The following is an 18,580-nucleotide window of genomic DNA, read 5'->3' as shown; positions in this document are numbered from 1 at the left end:
GGGGGCTTTAGCACCCCTGAATAGGGTTGCCATCCGTCCTGTAAAATACGGAGTCGTCCCATATTTGGCCTTTGAATGTGCATCCTGTAATGAACCGTACATGGTGGTCGGCCCACATGGGTTTGTCTATTTAGGGCCCAGGTAGGCCCCACGTAGGCTGTGGCCCTAGATGGGCAAACCCATGTGGGGCCACCATGGAGCCCACAGACGAACTTTTATGGGACCCATATATCAGCCCTCCTTTCCCCCACATGGGGCCCACCAAGGCATGCTGGCAGGGCTTAAGGGGTAAGCTTGCTATAACTTTGTGCAAAGGTTTATCACAGGACTTTAAGAGTCTCAGGGTAGCTTCCTATGTTAAAACTAAGCAAAATGAACATATTAAAAGTATTCACACCCTCATAAAAGTTTTGGCACCCTGGTCAATTTTGATGTTTATGAGGTCAGAAACAACAGACATTAGGTTGTTGTTGTTGTGCTATTAGCTAGCTGCTAGCTAACTATTTTGCTAGCAACACAAGATAACTGAAAAGCTTCTTCCCTGTATCGTTAATGATATCAGTCATTCTTCAGCATTGCTTATGCAATAGGGGCAGATCGCTCGTCCAAAACGAATCAACTCCATAATCGATATATGTCAGATCTTCTATTTTCCTTTGCTGTATAATGTACATTGCATTTATTCCAGTGTTAGGCAAATGTATCTTGAAGGAGAATATCACTTAAATTCATTAAGAATTAATTTAGAATTTAAAAAAACTCATCCTGAATTACCATGATAGACATAATGTATGTAATAAAAGTGTCATTAATGAAGGGGAAAAAAGTTTATCCAGACTTTAAGTACGTTTAGGGTCTGGTGAGGATGCAATTAAATATTTTCCCAAAATATTCAATTAAAAAAAAAAACAGTTAAGCAAAATAAATTTGTAATCAAAACTTTTGGAATTGTAATTATTTCCCTTTTTTTTCTTTTTTTTTTAACAAAAAGTTTTGTTTAAAATTTTTTTTAAATTAAATAAGTAATTTTGTCTCGTGAACTTAAAATGTTATTTGCCAAACACAAACTTCTATTTGCACACACCAGAAATCTTTTTGTTGTAATTTTAGGCCCTGCCCATAATGTCATATAAGAATCACAAGCAAAACTTTGAGTCACAAACAAAAACATAGAATAACAAGAAAAGATTCCTGACAATAAGTTTGTTTTAATATTTTAAAAAGTTTTTAAGCAAAACCCAGAAGGCTTTTCTCATGGTGACATGCATTAACAATTAATTTTTTTCTAAAAAGATATACTGTACTGTTTCTAACTTTCCTCAATAAATACAACAACCTGTATTAAGTTTATTCATTAAGTTAAGAGTACTATTTAATACTGTATGTCCAAACCAACAAATATGTACGGGAAAGAGAGATACTACTTAGTGAGCTTAGTAGTAATAAAAATAAGTTGGTTATAAGAGAATTGTTTCAGAGTTAATCGGGAGATATAGTTTTTGATAGTATTTTTAATTTTCTTAGAAGAACGAGGAGGCTATGAGCTTCTTATCCATACTCCAACCTGGAAGGTGGCGGTAATGCACCTTAAAGTTGTTTGCCAACCGCCAGAAAAAAGACGAAGAAGAAGACGAGAAACAAGATGGCGCATGGTTTGTTTTGTTGAATTTTCGAGAGTTTGTATAAACGAGTTTATCAACAAGCATTTGACTGCTGTTGAAGAAACATTCACAGAGTTTAAAGAAATCATCAAGAGGAAGAGATGGATGATCAACGCAGACTGCTGGATTTCTCCCGGAAGCCCAAGATAATCTTATACCGAATAGGTAAGAAACACCAGCGTTTGGATTCAGGTTAAGGTTTGAATGTATGAAGCTTTCTGCATGAGGGTCATTATAGTAACCGTTCCCCTCCTGTATACATGTTTATATATCAGATAAAAGAACGCAAAAATCACAACTACGCTGTGAGAATGGCTTATTTATGTAGAGTGAAAATGGAACCAGTTATCTTTCTTAGGGCTCTCCTCCTTTAACTGCTGAGACTTACTTTCATAAACAGGAGAAATATGAAAAACAATTCAGCAAAAGGCTAGTAAAGCAAGTGTTTCACGCAACAGGGCTGTCGGTGTAACAGACGCAGATTTTTTCCTGTAAACAGGATACAACAGGTTAAAATAACGAGGCAGACGCAACTCCGTATTTCTAAAATCATCCTGGAATCTGTTCTGTTTATTGTTTCTATAATGAACAGTTTCTTTTTATCCTTCCACATAAAGGCACAGCTGGTCTTTATATGAACCTGTGGCCGACGGGTGCAAATGCGCAGCAACAGAGAAAACAAGCAAACAAAAAAAGATTCAAAGAAATGTAATGCAGCAAATAAGAAGAAATGACGCAAACAAAAGGCAAATAAAATGTAGCAAACAGCAAATAAAATGCAACAAACAAAAAGACGCAAACAAATAGCAAATAAAACGCAGCAAACAAAAAGAGACGCAAATGAAATGCAGCAAACAAAAGATGCAAACAAAAAGTGCTGAAAGCGGAAGTGCTCCAGACCACTAGAGGGAGTCGAACAAAAAAACAGCTGTGTCCAAATTTAGGGTCTGCATCCTTTAAAACGGGTGATGAGAAACGCAGACAGCAATTTTTTTTTTTTTTTTTGCTGTATTACACAAAATGATTTTTTACAATATTTTTCGGCGAGAATGTAGATGTATAGATCTCAAATATCTGCTAGGTGCATCAATAAATCACTTAATTGCAATATCGCTCCGACGTTTTCGGAGATGTCTGCTCCCGCTGCATTAACAGCCAGCTCCCCTCGCCAGCTGTCAGCTGACCGGTGTTATGCCCAGAAAAGCCCCCCTGCCCAAATTTGCATCCCCTGTCGCGGGAGCGCGCATCGCTCTAAGCTCTCGCATATTGACGAGGAAACGGATAAAAATATGACCGAAGAGGAAATTTTTAAGATATTTGTAACATTATCACGTTTCCTAACCATGTAATCCCTAATACGGTGGGTTTTATTTCGCAAATTATTTGAAATAAATACGGTTTTTACACTTTTATTGACACATATGAGTCGAACTTTTTTTCAGTCCGTGTCTGTTGTAAACGTTCTCCGCAAATGGTTTGAAATTCTCTGCTTTGTCTTTTGATATCATAATAGCTCAAAAGCATTACAACAGAGACCCATTATGTAGAACATTTTATATCATGCTTCACTTCTAGTCTGTTAATGTAGGAGGAAATGCAACTTAATTTATGAGCCTGAAAATATTGGCATCCGTCTTGTTGATATGAAACTTATAGCATTAGCTCAGAGAACAAGTGTAATTACGTAGAAGAGATTAAATCATTTCAACTCTTTATTTCCCCCAATTAGCACAGGGATGCATGTTTTGGCAATATAGATTTTGAGCCTGCCACAATATGCATCCCTTCTTTATTCCCCACAAATATTATCCTATCGATATAAAACATGTAGCTCCAAGAAATGCTGTTATAAGTTTTAAATCAATAGGATAATATTTGAAGGGAATAGAGAGGGGTGCATATTTTGGCAGGCTGGAGATATTGCCCAAAAACGCACCCCTGTGCTAATTTGAAGAATTAAAGAGTTAAGAATGAAATAACTATTTCTACATAATGAGAGTAGCTCCAAGAAATGCTGGTATAAGTTTTAAATCAATAGGATAATATTTGAAGGGAATAGAGAGGGGTGCATATTTTGGCAGGCTGGAAATTTGCCCAAAAACGCACCCCTGTGCTAATTTGAAGAATTAAAGAGTTAAGAATGAAATAACTATTTCTACATAATGAGAGTAGCTCCAAGAAATGCTGGTATAAGTTTTAAATCAATAGGATAATATTTGAAGGGAATAGAGAGGGGTGCATATTTTGGCAGGCTGGAAATTTGCCCAAAAACGCACCCCTGTGCTAATTTGAAGAATTAAAGAGTTAAGAATGAAATAACTATTTCTACATAATGAGAGTAGCTCCAAGAAATGCTGGTATAAGTTTTAAATCAATAGGATAATATTTGAAGGGAATAGAGAGGGGTGCATATTTTGGCAGGCTGGAGATATTGCCCAAAAACGCACCCCTGTGCTAATTTGAAGAATTAAAGAGTTAAGAATGAAATAACTATTTCTACATAATGAGAGTAGCTCCAAGAAATGCTGGTATAAGTTTTAAATCAATAGGATAATATTTGAAGGGAATAGAGAGGGGTGCATATTTTGGCAGGCTGGAAATCCATATTGCCCAAAAATGCATCCCTGTGCCAACTTTGAGAAATAAAGAGATAAAAGTAAAATAACTATTTCTACATAATGAGAGTAGCTCCAAGAACTGCTGTTATAAGTTTTAAATTAATTGGATAATATTTGAGGGGAATAGATATGGGATGCATATTTTGGCAGGCTGGAAATCCATATTGTCCAAAAATGCATCCCTGTGCTAATTTAAAGAATTCAAGAGTTAATAGTGAAATATTTTTTTCTACATAATCTGAGTAGTTCCAAGAACTGCTGGTACATGTTTTATATCGATAGGATAATATTTGTGGGGAATAAAGAAGGGATGCATATTGTGGCAGGCTCAAAATCTATATTGCCAAAACATGCATCCCTGTGCTAATTGGGGGAAATAAAGAGTTGAAATGATTTAATCTCTTCTACGTAATTACACTTGTTCTCTGAGCTAATGCTATAAGTTTCATATCAACAAGACGGATGCCAATATTTTCAGGCTCATAAATTAAGTTGCATTTCCTCCTACATTAACAGACTAGAAGTGAAGCATGATATAAAATGTTCTACATAATGGGTCTCTGTTGTAATGCTTTTGAGCTATTATGATATCAAAAGACAAAGCAGAGAATTTCAAACCATTTGCGGAGAACGTTTACAACAGACACGGACTGAAAAAAAGTTCGACTCATATGTGTCAATAAAAGTGTAAAAACCGTATTTATTTCAAATAATTTGCGAAATAAAACCCACCGTATTAGGGATTACATGGTTAGGAAACGTGATAATGTTACAAATATCTTAAAAATTTCCTCTTCGGTCATATTTTTATCCGTTTCCTCGTCAATATGCGAGAGCTTAGAGCGATGCGCGCTCCCGCGACAGGGGATGCAAATTTGGGCAGGGGGGCTTTTCTGGGCATAACACCGGGCGCTCCAGGTTCGGTACACCGAGAGAGAACGCACGTCTCCCGGCAAATCGTTTTAAAAACTCCCGCTAGTTTTCCCCGATGAGTGGAGGTGGAACACAGATATTAAGCCAGGTAATAGTTGTAAAAAATTTGTTTCACTGAAGTATTTATTCCTGAACAAATGGGTTTTACTGATTAAAGTTAAGCCTTCAAACATAATAGCTTTATTTAACTGTAATGTCTTACTTCCTGAGATCTAGAGAGTATTTGAAAATGAATAATTTGCTTACATTCCTTGCTATAAATGTTTAAACATTTTAGAATCAAACAGATTTCTTTTTTAGTATGGAACAGCCTTTATCACAAAAGGTGAAGAATAATACAGAAAAAACGAGTAAAAAACTAACTTCGAGTCCGTTTTTTTTTCCTTCGGCACTTTGTACTTCACGTTGTCACGGTTGCTAAGCAACATAACGCCAAGATGGAGGCTAGGCAGCTAGCTGAAGGCTACAGCTTCTCTCTTCTGGTCGTCCATATTCGTGGCCTTCGAAGGACCCGTCTTCCGTAGACCGGGCCGTTTCTCACATAGACATAATAAAAGGACAGACGCCTAATGGACCGCTCTCGTCTTATCAATACATATTTATATAAATATAGACAGAAATAAATAATGATTAATACTGAATAATATTAAGCTATACATGTTTAGCGCACACACACGGGAAACCTTCAAAACATAAACGGGAGATTTGGGAGGTATCTTACTTAGACAGAGTGAAGTTCATAATAGCCATTGCCATCTGTGTAAACTTTTCTGGTGAATGTTATAACGTGTAATATTATTATTTTTATAATGTTTCATTTCTATAATAGGCTCTTGTATCAGATATCTAAGTCAGTGTTAGAAAATAACTGAAACTTTTTTAAAAATAATCTCGGTTAGCTTTCAGAGCGGGGACTGAACACCAAGTACTATAGCACTATACCAGCTAGCATTAGCTGATATTTCACTGGTGGACATAAATACAGTAAAGTAATATTCTAATCACAAAATATACACAATATTATGTCCATCTTACTTGCGAAACGTTGTCTGTCAAGCCCTCATGTCAATAGTCCGTCGATCTGATCAACAATATCCTGCGGTGCTGAGGCATCTTCTGCTGTTTTGGTCCAGCACAGCAGGAGGGTCTTTTGTTTGCGTCTCTTTTTTTGTTTGCTACATTTTATTTGCTTTTTGTATTCGTCATCTCTTCTTGTTTGCTGTATTTCATTTGTTTGCGTCTCTTTCTTTGTTTGCATATTTTCTCTGTTGCTAAGAATTATCATTATTCTTAGCAGTAAAATAGAAAAGGTCTGGTGAAAGCCCAGTGCATGCTGGTCCTGTACCAGTCCCTAAACTTACAGAAAATGGACAAACTGTCAAGATTCTGGGTTATTGGGTTAGGATTTTTCTTTTTAAGTAAAGAAACAAAAAATTTCTTTACATGAAACATGAAACTGAACTCAAAGTTCAAAGTAATAAAAATAAAAAGTTAATCGCTTCAACATAGAAAATACTCGAAATAATACTAGAAAATAATTTTTAAACAATAACAATCATACCTACAGTGAATAAATTAATCAGAAATATTTAATTAGGTAATTTTCCAAATTTCAGCTGAATGTCTGGACTCTTGAATTTTCAGATGTGTTTGTTTGGTGATTTCTGTCTTAAATGATGAATGTCTGTGTCATGAAAACTGGTATAAGAGTGTGAGATCTGTCCAGGTACACGCAGAAAACGGAATAAAGGCTTAAGAGATAACAGCAAATCTTGTATGTTGATTTAATGATGATTAAGAGAAACAAGTATAAAATATAATACATCTGTAAAAGTAAGAACGTCTGTAATGCATAATCAACATATATGTACTGTCTTTTTGATAAGTTAGAATGTTATAATACATTAGAGAAATTTAGGTTTGTACCTTTGAGTTAATAATAACAGCTTGATTATTGTACAATGATCATTGATTATTAAAAATAAGAGATGTGAGGAAGAATCATACTGAAGTAATAAGTTGATAAAGTAACACATTGATTATGTTTTGTGATGAATTACAATGACTGAATGAAGAGAGACTTAAGATTGTAAGAAACAGAATAAAACTGTGTGGTAATGAGTACACTGAGCAGGGTGGGGTTGCTGGGGGAACAGATGGCCAGAAACAGATGGCCAGTGGAAAATTGATTATGCTTTGTGATGAATTACAGATGGCCAGCGGAAAAAGGGGAAGTACCGGAGAGTTGCTGTAATGAGGCATAAGTGAGTCATAAGGGAGGTGATGGTTGGGGAAGGTTGGGACTTTCCACAGACAGTGGGACGGCTCTAAAGTCACGTAGCCCTACCCCGTAGACAGCCCTGGGTTGAGAGGGTATAAAAACCAGAGGATAGGGGAGGAAAGACGTTCTTCGTCCGCGGCGCAGAAGAGGAGCCAACAAGAGGAAGCAGGCTAAAGACCAGCAGAGGACCGCACCCCGGGATCACCCCGGGATCAAGGGAAGCTCAAGACTTCACGCCGCCAAGAAGGGACGAGTTCCAGGTTCCTGGTTCCTGATCCGACCAACTCCTCTGCCTCTACCCAACGTTCTCAACTCTACTGCAGCAGACTTGGAGAAGAGACAGAGGTCATTTAAAGACAAAGATTCTGCACGTTAGAAGGATAACGAACAGTTCTGCTCTGCTTCTCTTCTGAAAGAGGACTTTGCTCTTCCTGGGCAAAGACTTTGGCCAAGGATATTTGAAGATTACAGCTGCCGAGACCAAGTGCCATTGGGTATGAGTTGACCTGCCTCTCCCCCCAAAGTCTCGCTCAGTAAACTCAGTGACACAGGTTAGGGATAGGAATGAAGACAGGATGTGATTGATTTTAAATTGATTTTATTATATTCTTACCGATTTCATAATCTTTGGAAAATAAACCTGCTTGTCATTTGCCCCTGCTAAAGCTTGCTTAATAAAGTTATATTCTAAAATACTAATGAGAATTGTGGACAGTGAATTTAATTGTGTCATTTTTAATCAGTATTGGTTTTGCTGATTGTAGTAAAGAAAGCATACATGATTCTAGAGATGTGGTGACTTTGTGTTTTCCTCTGGTGAGTATTGGAATAATGACCCTGGGACTTAAATCTAAGTCACTAAATCCAATCTAGCCGTTAACAAGTGCCGTTATTTTAGGGAAGGAGCTATCGTTAACAGGAGTGGTTGTAGGGGTTATGCAGTTGTGAGGGCTACTCAGCTGATTGTTCCTCAACTGAAAAGGGTCATAACGTCTGGATCGAAGGTAGTTAGAGCTAGACGAGTCCTTTCCGCTCCCAGTTTGACTAGATAATGCTCCATAAACTATCTTTAGGGTAATCTCCAAGTTATGGAGATTTTCCGGACCTGTTAGACAGAGAACTGGGCAGTAGCAAGTCCAGAGGAGTAGTGAGGCGTAGGCGGGGCTGACTACTAAAGGATAACAAACATCTGTTAATTACTTCAGTAACGTTAGCAGTTTCCTCTTTTTTTCTGTTTTCCTCTCCAGATTGCCTGCAACATAACGTTTATGAGAACGAGATGTATAACCAGGAGAGGAGATCCAATCTGGACCAGGACGAGGTAGAACCTCTGCAGGTGAAACAAGAAAAAGAAGAGCCAGAAGATCAACATATAAAAGAAGAGCAGCAGGATCTAGAATATCAACAAATAAAAGTGGAAGAGAAAGAAGTTTACTCCAGTCAGGGTGAAGAACAGCTTGAATTAAAACAGGAGACTGATACCTGCATGGTGGTTCCTGTTTATGAACAAACAAACCAAACTGAATCAGAACCAAACAAGGAGCAGGTCATCTTCCAGGAAGCTGCTGAAGCTGAGAAGCAAAATCAGAAAAGAAGAAAACCTTTCTCCTGTGTGACCTGTAAAAAGCTTTTTGCTTGCAAATATTCTCTTGATGCTCATAAGAGGATTCACACAGGTGAAAAGCCATTTTCATGTGGAGCCTGTGGAAAAGGTTTTAGTCAAAAACCGACTTTAACTCAGCACATGATGATTCACACAGGTGAAAAGCCATTTTCATGTGGGAACTGTGGAAAAAGTTTTAGTCGCAAATCTCGTTTAACACGGCACATGATAATTCACACAGGTGAAAAGCCGTTTTCATGTGTGACCTGTGGAAAAAGGTTTAGTCGCAAATCTCGTTTAACACAGCACATGATGATTCACACAGGTGAAAAGCTGTTTTCATGTGTGACCTGTGGAAAAAGTTTTAGTCACAAATTTCATTTAACACAGCACATGATTCTTCACACAGGTGAAAAGCCGTTTTCATGTGGAGCCTGTGGAAAAGGTTTTAGTCGAAAATCGAATTTAACTCAGCACATGGTGATTCACACAGATGAAAAGCCATTTTCATGTGGGACCTGTGGAAAAGGTTTTAGTCGAAAACCGACTTTAACTCTGCACATGATGATTCACACAGATGAAAAGCCATTTTCATGTGGAGCCTGTGGAAAAGGTTTTAGTCAAAAATCGAATTTAACTCAGCACATGGTGATTCACACAGATGAAAAGCCATTTTTATGTGGAGCCTGTGGAAAAGGTTTTAGTCAAAAATCAAATTTAACTCAGCACATGATGATTCACACAGGTGAAAAGCCATTTTTATGTGGGACCTGTGGAAAAAGTTTTAGTCATAATGGGTATTTAACTCAGCACATGATGATTCACACAGGTGAAAAGCCGTAGAACTATTTTTCGTATGTCCTATGTAGAGGTTCATATAAAACAGTGTTTCTCAACCTTTTTTGGGCCAGCGCCCCCCTAGCCTTTTTCCAGGTCCCTCACCGCCCCCCACCAAAGAATTTGTAGGATACTTTGCACTGACTATTATTTTATCATTAATATTACTATCGCCATTGTAGATGTTTTGATTTTTATGCTTGTTTCTGTATTTATCATCAAAAATAATTTCCCAGAGAACAATGTCATGGGAATAGAAATTATTTTCACAGGCGTCTATGAAAAATGCAATGAACATTCAAGTTAAAATTGGTAGGCCTAACAGCAGCAAATCAGAGTGGAAAAAATATTTTTATTTTGTGCCATTTTAAAGTTGTTAAATGTTTCACAAAATGACCAGATAAAAAATGTACAACATGCCAGTTTAAACTTTGAACTATTTGCAAAACGACTGACTGAACTCTGCAACATTAAAACATGGATAGAACTGTAACTACATTAATCATAGCTCTTCTTCTCTTCAGTGTTTTTCTGGTGGTGCAGCTCTGTGCTGCCTTCAGGAGAATGGGACATCAGAGTATCATCCATAAAATTTCACCCACATGGCATTTATTGCGCAAACCAGAACTTTCAATGAAAACCAACATTTCCAGGTCCTTTTAATGCCATATGTTAGAATTATTATTTGTTTAATCTTACTTATATGAAGCTTATAGTGTTATGCCACTTTTAGGAGGCTGTTATTTGTTCACTTCTTGTGTTGCAGAAGTAGTCTAACCACATAGAAGAAAGTGCGTGCAAAGCAAGTGTCAGTAGAAACTTGCTTTGAAGACAACAACTGTGTTTTGCTTGAGATAAGCTGCAGAACAGGAACCCACCCCAACGGCCTCGAAGAGAATGTGCTGTTCAGTTATCTTTTGCTGTGTCAAGTTTCAACAGAGTGTGCTCCCCTCCCCCTTAGCTGTTGAAACTTCATGTAACTAGGGCGTTCCTAATCTAATAAAAGAGCGAGGCGAGCAGAGAAACTTCAGAGTGTTTGTTCAGAGATTGTAACTGAAGCTTTCTCTGAGCACTCTCCTTGCAAGTATACAACTCATATTTGTCTGTGTCTCTTTATTGCAGATTGGTGAACAAATGTAAGGTTTTAGACCCAACACCATACAAATATGAGACAGAAACATGGATTATATCTTTATATAGACCTGTCTATTGATTTATAGATTAATAGTTTTACTGGACAGAAATGACAAAGAACAAATCTGGTTCTTAATCAAATCCTAATAAGTCAAATTGAAAGTGTCATGGAGTCATCAGCCTCATGACATTAACACTGACATAAAAAATAATATTGAAGAAATAAATATATCAAATCTAATTAAAAACATAAATAAGTGATAAGTTCTTTACTGTTATGGTCTGTAAGATATATTTATTCTCAGTACTCTCTCAGATGTGGTTTCAACAAAGCCATGACATTTCAACAATATTATTTTACCTTTTATCTGGAAATAGTGTGTTTATTCTTGCCATACAGTCCTCTGTATTAATTATTACTCAAAAGGTCTTGCCATACCAGTTTATTCCTCTGTATTAACTTTAGTTTCTTAGATTATTCTTGCATTTTGTTCTTCATTCATTTCCATTTAGTTTCCTTTGATTAGTATTCTCTCTTGGCTTATTGCTATGTCCACTTTAGTTTCTTTCCTGTTGCTACATTTATTTGATAATTTCAGTAATTTTCACTCATCACCTGCTGCGCTGCCTAATCGTCATGTGTTTCACATCATGTGTTGATTTTTCACTGTTCAGCGTTGGATTCTCTGTTTTTATGCCATAATTCACATCTAGTTCGTCGCTCCGTTTTATGTCCCACTTCTCCTGTTTCAGAGTTTTGCACAATGTGCGGTCTTTTTTTTTTCTATGCCCCTAAGGTGCAGTGCGGTCGGGAAGTGTATCGATGGGGAAAAGGCAGACCGACATAAACCTTTTAAAACAACGGAAACAATTTCTGCATTCTGATTATTGAAATTTAAAAGTGCTGTGTTGTTCTATCACCCCCGTTTCATACCGGACCACTTACAGCACCGTGTTAACTCTATAAAATGAACGCTCTCTATCGTGGTATCACCCATGGAGGGATTTCTTTATTTAAATGGGTTCATTTTTCAGAGGGATACAAAGTGAGGGTATCGGGATTTTAGCTACCAGTAGCAGGAGAACAGAGCTGCGCCAAGAAGCTAACAGAAGCTAACAAACACTGAATAGAAGAAGAGCTGCCATCGATACAGTTGCAGCCAAGCATGATTTAATGTTAGACAATACAGTTTTACCAAGTTGCTCAAAGTCTAAACTGGCATTGTTGTGCATTTAAGGTGTAAAGTTTACCTTCGACCAAACGCCCCCCAAAGGCATCCCAGCGCCCCCCTTTTGTAAAAATGTCCGCCAGCGCCCCCTGCCATCCTCTGAACGCCCCCTGGGGGGCGGTACCGCCCACGTTGAGAACCGCTAATATAAAAGATGAAAACTGGAGGGCTTCTTGTCTATAAAGTGGGAAAATTGTTTAATTTTTGAATTTGTTAAATGTGATCATTTGGATCTTGACATTTGCATATTGGAGATATAAAATATGAACTTCCAGGATTGATTTGTATTTTTCTGTATAGAGAGAATGAGTGGGGTGAATGAAATTTACTTTAATACATTTTTAATCCAAAATAAGATGTGTTGTTGTGTACTATTAGTAGATTTTCATTAATTGTTTGCAATCTGAAATTTACAGTATTAGAAAAGTATTCGATAGGTTTATCTTTACAGCAAAACTAGACTGAAACTGATGTTTCAAATTATATTAACCAGTCTATATAAAAGCTTTTCAAATAAGTTGGCATGCCCTTTTACTTAGAAAATGCAATATACAATATAATCATATTTTCCTTCATTGATTGTTCTTGATTGTACAAATTATGTCTGATTATTGTCTCCAATAATTTGGTGTGTCGCTTGTCTTAGTTGTATAATTCTTCTATTTTCTGCTGTGACTGTTTTCTGTCAAAGATCACTATCTTTTTTTAAAGTTTAAACTAATTTAATCTATAAACATATAAATATGTATTTTATTAAGTCCTTACAAAGTCATTTATGACTTGCATATCCTTTGACGTAAGCTAATACAAGTGAATGGGCCGAACTTCACAAAGTGCTGTTCTGCAAAGTAGTTTAAAACCCTCCTGTTATGTTGCGGGTCAATTTGACCCGTTTCAAAGTTTAATTTTTTTTTAGAAATAGTTAGAAAAAGTTTCATGCAGAAAAAATACTTCTATTTGACTTAATAGGTGCACTCTATGTATAAAATGAAAATGGTTCATTTTACACATTTGCAGCCCCCCCTGGGTCTATTTGTTACATCGATACTGTTCGGGTCAATTTGACCCGGCAGGCAAGTTAAAGGGTAAAAAGGTTAAAAAAATGTCCAATTCTATTTGTTTCTTTGCACCTATGAGACATATTTCACCACACACACACCACACCCACACCACACACACACCTAAACAATCACGCAAACCCACTCTTTCACTATTCTCTTTACTTCACTAGAAAGCTGCCTGAAAGCAGGTGTTCATACAACTTTTGACAGGTACCTTTTCTGTTCCCCTGGACAAACTCCACTCACACTGAGTGGACACTCAGTAGAAATTGAGGGAACATAAATACTCTCTGCAAGGGAGTCCTAAACGCATTACACACTGAAGGTACATGTGATATTGTCACTGTCAGAGATTAGGAAATGAGCAGCAGGGAAATAAAAAGAAAATGCAATATACAATATAATCATATTTTCCTTCATTGATTGTTCTTGATTGTACAATCTCCTTGGGCTGCCACCTTATCGTGGTGGAGAGATTTGAGTGTCCCAATGATCCTAGGAGCTATGCTGTCTGGGGCTTTATGCCCCTGGTAGGGTCACCCAAGGCAGACAGGTCCTAGGTGAGGAACCAGACAAAGCGCAGCCCGAAGACCCCTATGATGAATACAAACTTTGGACTTCGTTTTTCCCTCGCTCGGACGCGGGTCACCGGGGCCCCACTCTGGAGCCAGGCCTGGAGGTGGGGCACGATGGCGAGCGCCTGGTGGCCGGGCTTTTACCCACGGAGCCCGGCCGGGCTCAGCCCGAAGAGGAGACGTGGGTCCCCCTTCCGATGGGCTCACCACCTGTCTGAGGGGCCAAAGGGGTCGGGTGCATTGTGTTATGGGCGGCAGCCAAGGGAGGGGACCCTGGCGGTCTGATCCTCAGCTGCAGAAGCTGGCTTTTGGGACGTGGAATGTCACCTCTCTGGTGGGGAAGGAGCCGGAGCTAGTGTGCGAGGCTGAGAGGTTCCGGTTCTGGAACCAGTCTCCTTGAGAAGGGCTGAGCGTACTTCCACTCTGGAGTTGCCCACGGTGAGAGGCGCCGGGCTGGAGTGGGCATACTTGTTGCCCCCCATTTGGGCGCCTGTACGTTGGGGTTCACCCCGGTGAACGAGAGGGTAGCCTCCCTCCGCCTACGGGTGGGGGGACGGGTTCTGACTGTTGTTTGTGCTTACGGGCCAAACGGCAGTACAGATTACCCACCCTTCTTGGAGTCCTTAGAGGGGGTACTGGAGAGTGCCCCTCCTGGGGACTCCCTGGTTCTACTGGGAGACTTCAACGCTCATGTGGGCAATGACAGTGAGACCTGGAGAGGCGTGGTTGGGAGGAACGGCCCCCCCGATCTGAACCCAAGTGGTGTTCTGTTGTTGGACTTCTGTGCTCGTCACGGATTGTCCATCACGAACACCATGTTCAGGCATAAGGGCGTCCATATGTGCACTTGGCACCAGGACGCCCTAGGCCGCAGTTCGATGATTGACTTTGTCATCGGATTTGCGGCCGTATGTCTTGGACACTCGGGTGAAGAGAGGTGCGGAGCTGTCCACTGACCACTACCTGGTGACGAGTTGGCTCCGGTGGTGGGGGAGGAAGCCGGTCAGACCTGGCAGGCCCAAACGTGTAGTGAGGGTCTGCTGGGAACGTCTGGCAGAGTCCCCTGTGAGACGGAGCTTCAACTCTCATCTCCGGCAGAACTTCGAACACGTTCCGGGGGAGGTGGGGGACATTGAGTCTGAGTGGACCATGTTCCGTACCTCTATTGCCGAGGCGGCCTATCGGAGCTGCGGCCGCAAGGTTGTTGGTGCCTGTCGCGGCGGCAACCCTCGAACCCGTTGGTGGACACCTTCGGTGAGGGATGCTGTCAAGCTGAAGAAGGAGTCCTACCGGGCCTTTTTGGCCTGTGGGACTCCAGAAGCAGCTGATGGGTACCGGCGGGCGAAACGGCATGCGGCTCGGGTTGTCGTTGAGGCAAAAACTCGGACGTGGGAGGAGTTTGGAGAGGCCATGGAGACAGACTTCCGTACGGCTTTGAGGCGATTCTGGTCCACCATCCGGCGTCTCAGGAGGGGGAAGCAGTGCAGCACCAACACTGTTTATAGTGGGGATGGTGCGCTGCTGACCTCAACTCGGGACGTTGTGGGTCGGTGGGCGGAATACTTCGAAGACCTCCTCAATCCCACAAACATGCCTTCTGTTGAGGAAGCTGAGCATGGGGACTCTGGGTTGGGCTCTCCAATCTCTGGCAACGAGGCCGCCGAGGTAGTCAAAAAGCTCCTCAGTGGCAGGGCCCCGGGGTGGATGAGATCCACCCGGAGTTCCTTAAGGCTCTGGATGTTGCAGGGTTGTGTTGGCTAACGCGACTCTGCAATATCACATGGACATCGGGGGCAGTTCCCTGGACTGGCAGACTGGGGTGGTGGTCCCCCTGTTTAAAAAGGGGACCGGAGGGTGTGCTCCAATTACAGGGGGATCACACTCTTAAGCCTCTCTGGTAAGGTCTATTCAGGGGTCCTGGAGAGGAGGGTCCGTCGGATAGTCGAACCTCGGATTCAGGAAGAGCAGTGTGGTTTTCATCCTGGTCGTGGAACACTGGACCAGCTCTACACCCTCAGCAGGGTCTTGGAGGGTGCATGGGAGTTCGCCCAACCAGTGTACATGTGTTTTGTGGACTTGGAGAAGGCCTTCGACCGTGTCCCTCGGGGGGCCCTGTGGAGGTTACTCCGGGAGTATGGGGTACCGGGCCCTTTGATACGGGCTGCCAGGTCCCTGTATGACCGGTGTCAAAGTCTGGTCCGCATTGCCGGCAGTAAGTCGGGCTCGTTTCCGGTGAGAGTTGGACTCCGCCAAGGCTGCCCTTTGTCACCGATTCTGTTCATTACTTTTATGGACAGAATTTCTAGGTGCAGCTGAGATGTTGAGGGGATCCGTTTTGGTGGTCTTAGGATCGCATCTCTGCTTTTTGCGGATGATGTGGTCCTGTTGGCTTCATCGGAACGTGATCTGCAGCTCTCACTGGAGCGGTTCACAGCCGAGTGTGAAGCGGCCGGGATGAGGCTCAGTGCCTCCAAATCCGAGGCCATGGTCTTGAGCCGGAAAAGGGTAGAGTGCCTTCTCCGGGTCAGGGGGGTCGTCCTGCCTCAAGTGGAGGAGTTTAAGTATCTGGGGATCTTGTTCACGAATGAGGGAAGAAGGGAGCAGGAGATCGACAGGCGGATTGGGGCAGCGTCTGCTGTGAAGCGGGCGCTGTACCGGTCCGTCGTGGTGAAGAGAGAGCTGAGCCAAAAAGCGAAGCTCTCGATTTACCGGTCGATCTACGTTCCCACCCTCATCTATGGTCATGAGCTTTGGGTCATGACCGAAAGAACGAGATCACGGGTACAAGCGGCCGAAATGGGTTTCCTCCGCAGGGTGGCTGGGCTCTCCCTTAGAGATAGGGTGAGAAGCTCGGTCATCCGGGAGGGACTCAGAGTAGAGCCGCTGCTCCTCCACGTCGAGAGGAGCCAGTTGAGGTGGCTCGGGCATCTGGTAAGGATGCCTCTTGGACGCCTCCCTGGTGAGGTGTTCCGGGCACGTCCCACCGGGAGGAGGCCTCGGGGAAGACCCAGGACACGCTGGAGGGATTACGTCTCTCGGCTGGCCTGGGAACGCCTTGGGATTCCCCCGGAGGAGCTGGAAGAAGTGGCTGGGGAGAGGGAAGTCTGGGCCTCCCTTCTGAAGCTGCTGCCCCGCGACCCGACCCCGGATAAGCGGAAGAAAATGGATGGATGGATGGATGGATGGAAATAAAAAGATGAAAACCCTGGAAGCTCTGGAACTTCTTGTTGATCATTCCAGGGTTGACTAGGATGGCAGTAACTCGCATTATAGACATCAAGTCAGTCTTTGAGCTACTCAGGCCTTGTGTAATACAGAAAATCCTTGTTGAAATGACAAATCTAAAAGGAATGTGAGTTTTTGGAGAGAACTGGAAGGAGCTGGACCAAATGCATTTACATGCATATTTGGAGGTCCTCATTCTGACCAGAGTTTATAAGTCAAAGGACGAGTCAACAGCCAGTCTAAGGGATGCAGAGACAGGCAGGGTAATATTTCGGGCCATAATGTTTCTGGAGACTTTTCTCCAGAGTAATCCGATTTGACAATCGATGGACAAGACAAACTAGCAGCTAATAGAACAGTGTGGTACATGTGGGTTGTAACTTCCCCTGTTCTATAACCCAGGCCCTAATGTCACAGTAGATGGAAGACTTGTGGCATTCATAAAGTTCACCCCTGGCATTCAGAAGGCATATATTGCCTAAATGAGTAGCGACCCTACTCATTTAGGCAATATATGGCTTCCACACCAGCTAAATATGGCATAAAAATCTGGGCAGCATGTGATGAAAAACCCAGTTTTGTTTTGAACACGCAGATTTAAACTGGAAAACCAGCTGGAGGATCATCTTCAGGACTCATTTGTCTTGATTTTAGTCAGCGGGTCAATTTGACCCAGAGCAGAAAAGTGTCTCAAGTTCAATTATAAAGATGACCCCTTCAAAAAAAATCTAAATGTAATATAAAGAAATTTACAAAAAATCACTTTCAAGAATATTGTCATTTTGTGTTTGGGTTTTTTCAGTGGGCATAAAAAATTGAAAATCAAATTTTTATGTCCAAATGAGTAAATTGTCGTCATTGATCCTTTATTTGTGAGAAATAAAAAAACATCATTGCACAAGTATTGATTGAAATGGTTAGTATTGGAATTAATAATCGGATACAAAAAAGTTTTTGAGGATGTTTTAGGTTTCTGACGCTATTGCATGACTAAACACTCTCCGGGTCAAATTGACCCACGAACATTATTGCTGTACCTCAGAAACAAACATAATAGGAGGGTTAAGTTAATATTTGACACATTTTCTCACACACGCTAATATATTTGGTAATCAAATGACTAAACACAGAGTTTATTATTTTTAATGTGATTATTTAGTTGTTTTGGGGGATTTCTGAATAAAGAGCACAATTTGATAGAAATTATTCTGATAGTTTTTATATTGACACTGATGAACACACACACTTTTACAGCATTTTATTCAAGAATATATTGACATGAATCCATAATTTAACGTGCATTTAACATTTGAAGAAGACAAGAAAAAAAATAATTTTCTTTTATTTTTTGACATTTTATTGTAACAACAATAAACTTTGATAAATCAGACATTGTCAAACATTAGCTACATATTTTTCTTAC

At 40.8% G+C, this 18,580-nt stretch overlaps 1 long non-coding RNA gene across 1 annotated transcript; it reads left to right on the top strand.

The window, feature by feature from the left end:
• The first annotated feature begins 1,433 nt into the window (after positions 1-1,433).
• On the top strand, positions 1,434-12,573 carry LOC145552630 (uncharacterized). The gene is made up of 2 exons (XR_014088753.1): positions 1,434-1,826; positions 8,741-12,573. It is a non-coding gene; the product is annotated as an uncharacterized LOC145552630 (long non-coding RNA).
• The last annotated feature ends 6,007 nt before the right edge of the window (positions 12,574-18,580 follow it).

Source organism: Poecilia reticulata, chromosome 1, assembly GCF_904066995.2.
Source record: "Poecilia reticulata chromosome 1, P_reticulata-male-v2, whole genome shotgun sequence".
Taxonomy (NCBI): Eukaryota; Metazoa; Chordata; class Actinopteri; order Cyprinodontiformes; family Poeciliidae; genus Poecilia; species Poecilia reticulata.
The sequence above is the reverse complement of the archived record's forward strand: the minus strand, read 5'-3'. Positions and strand labels throughout refer to the sequence as shown.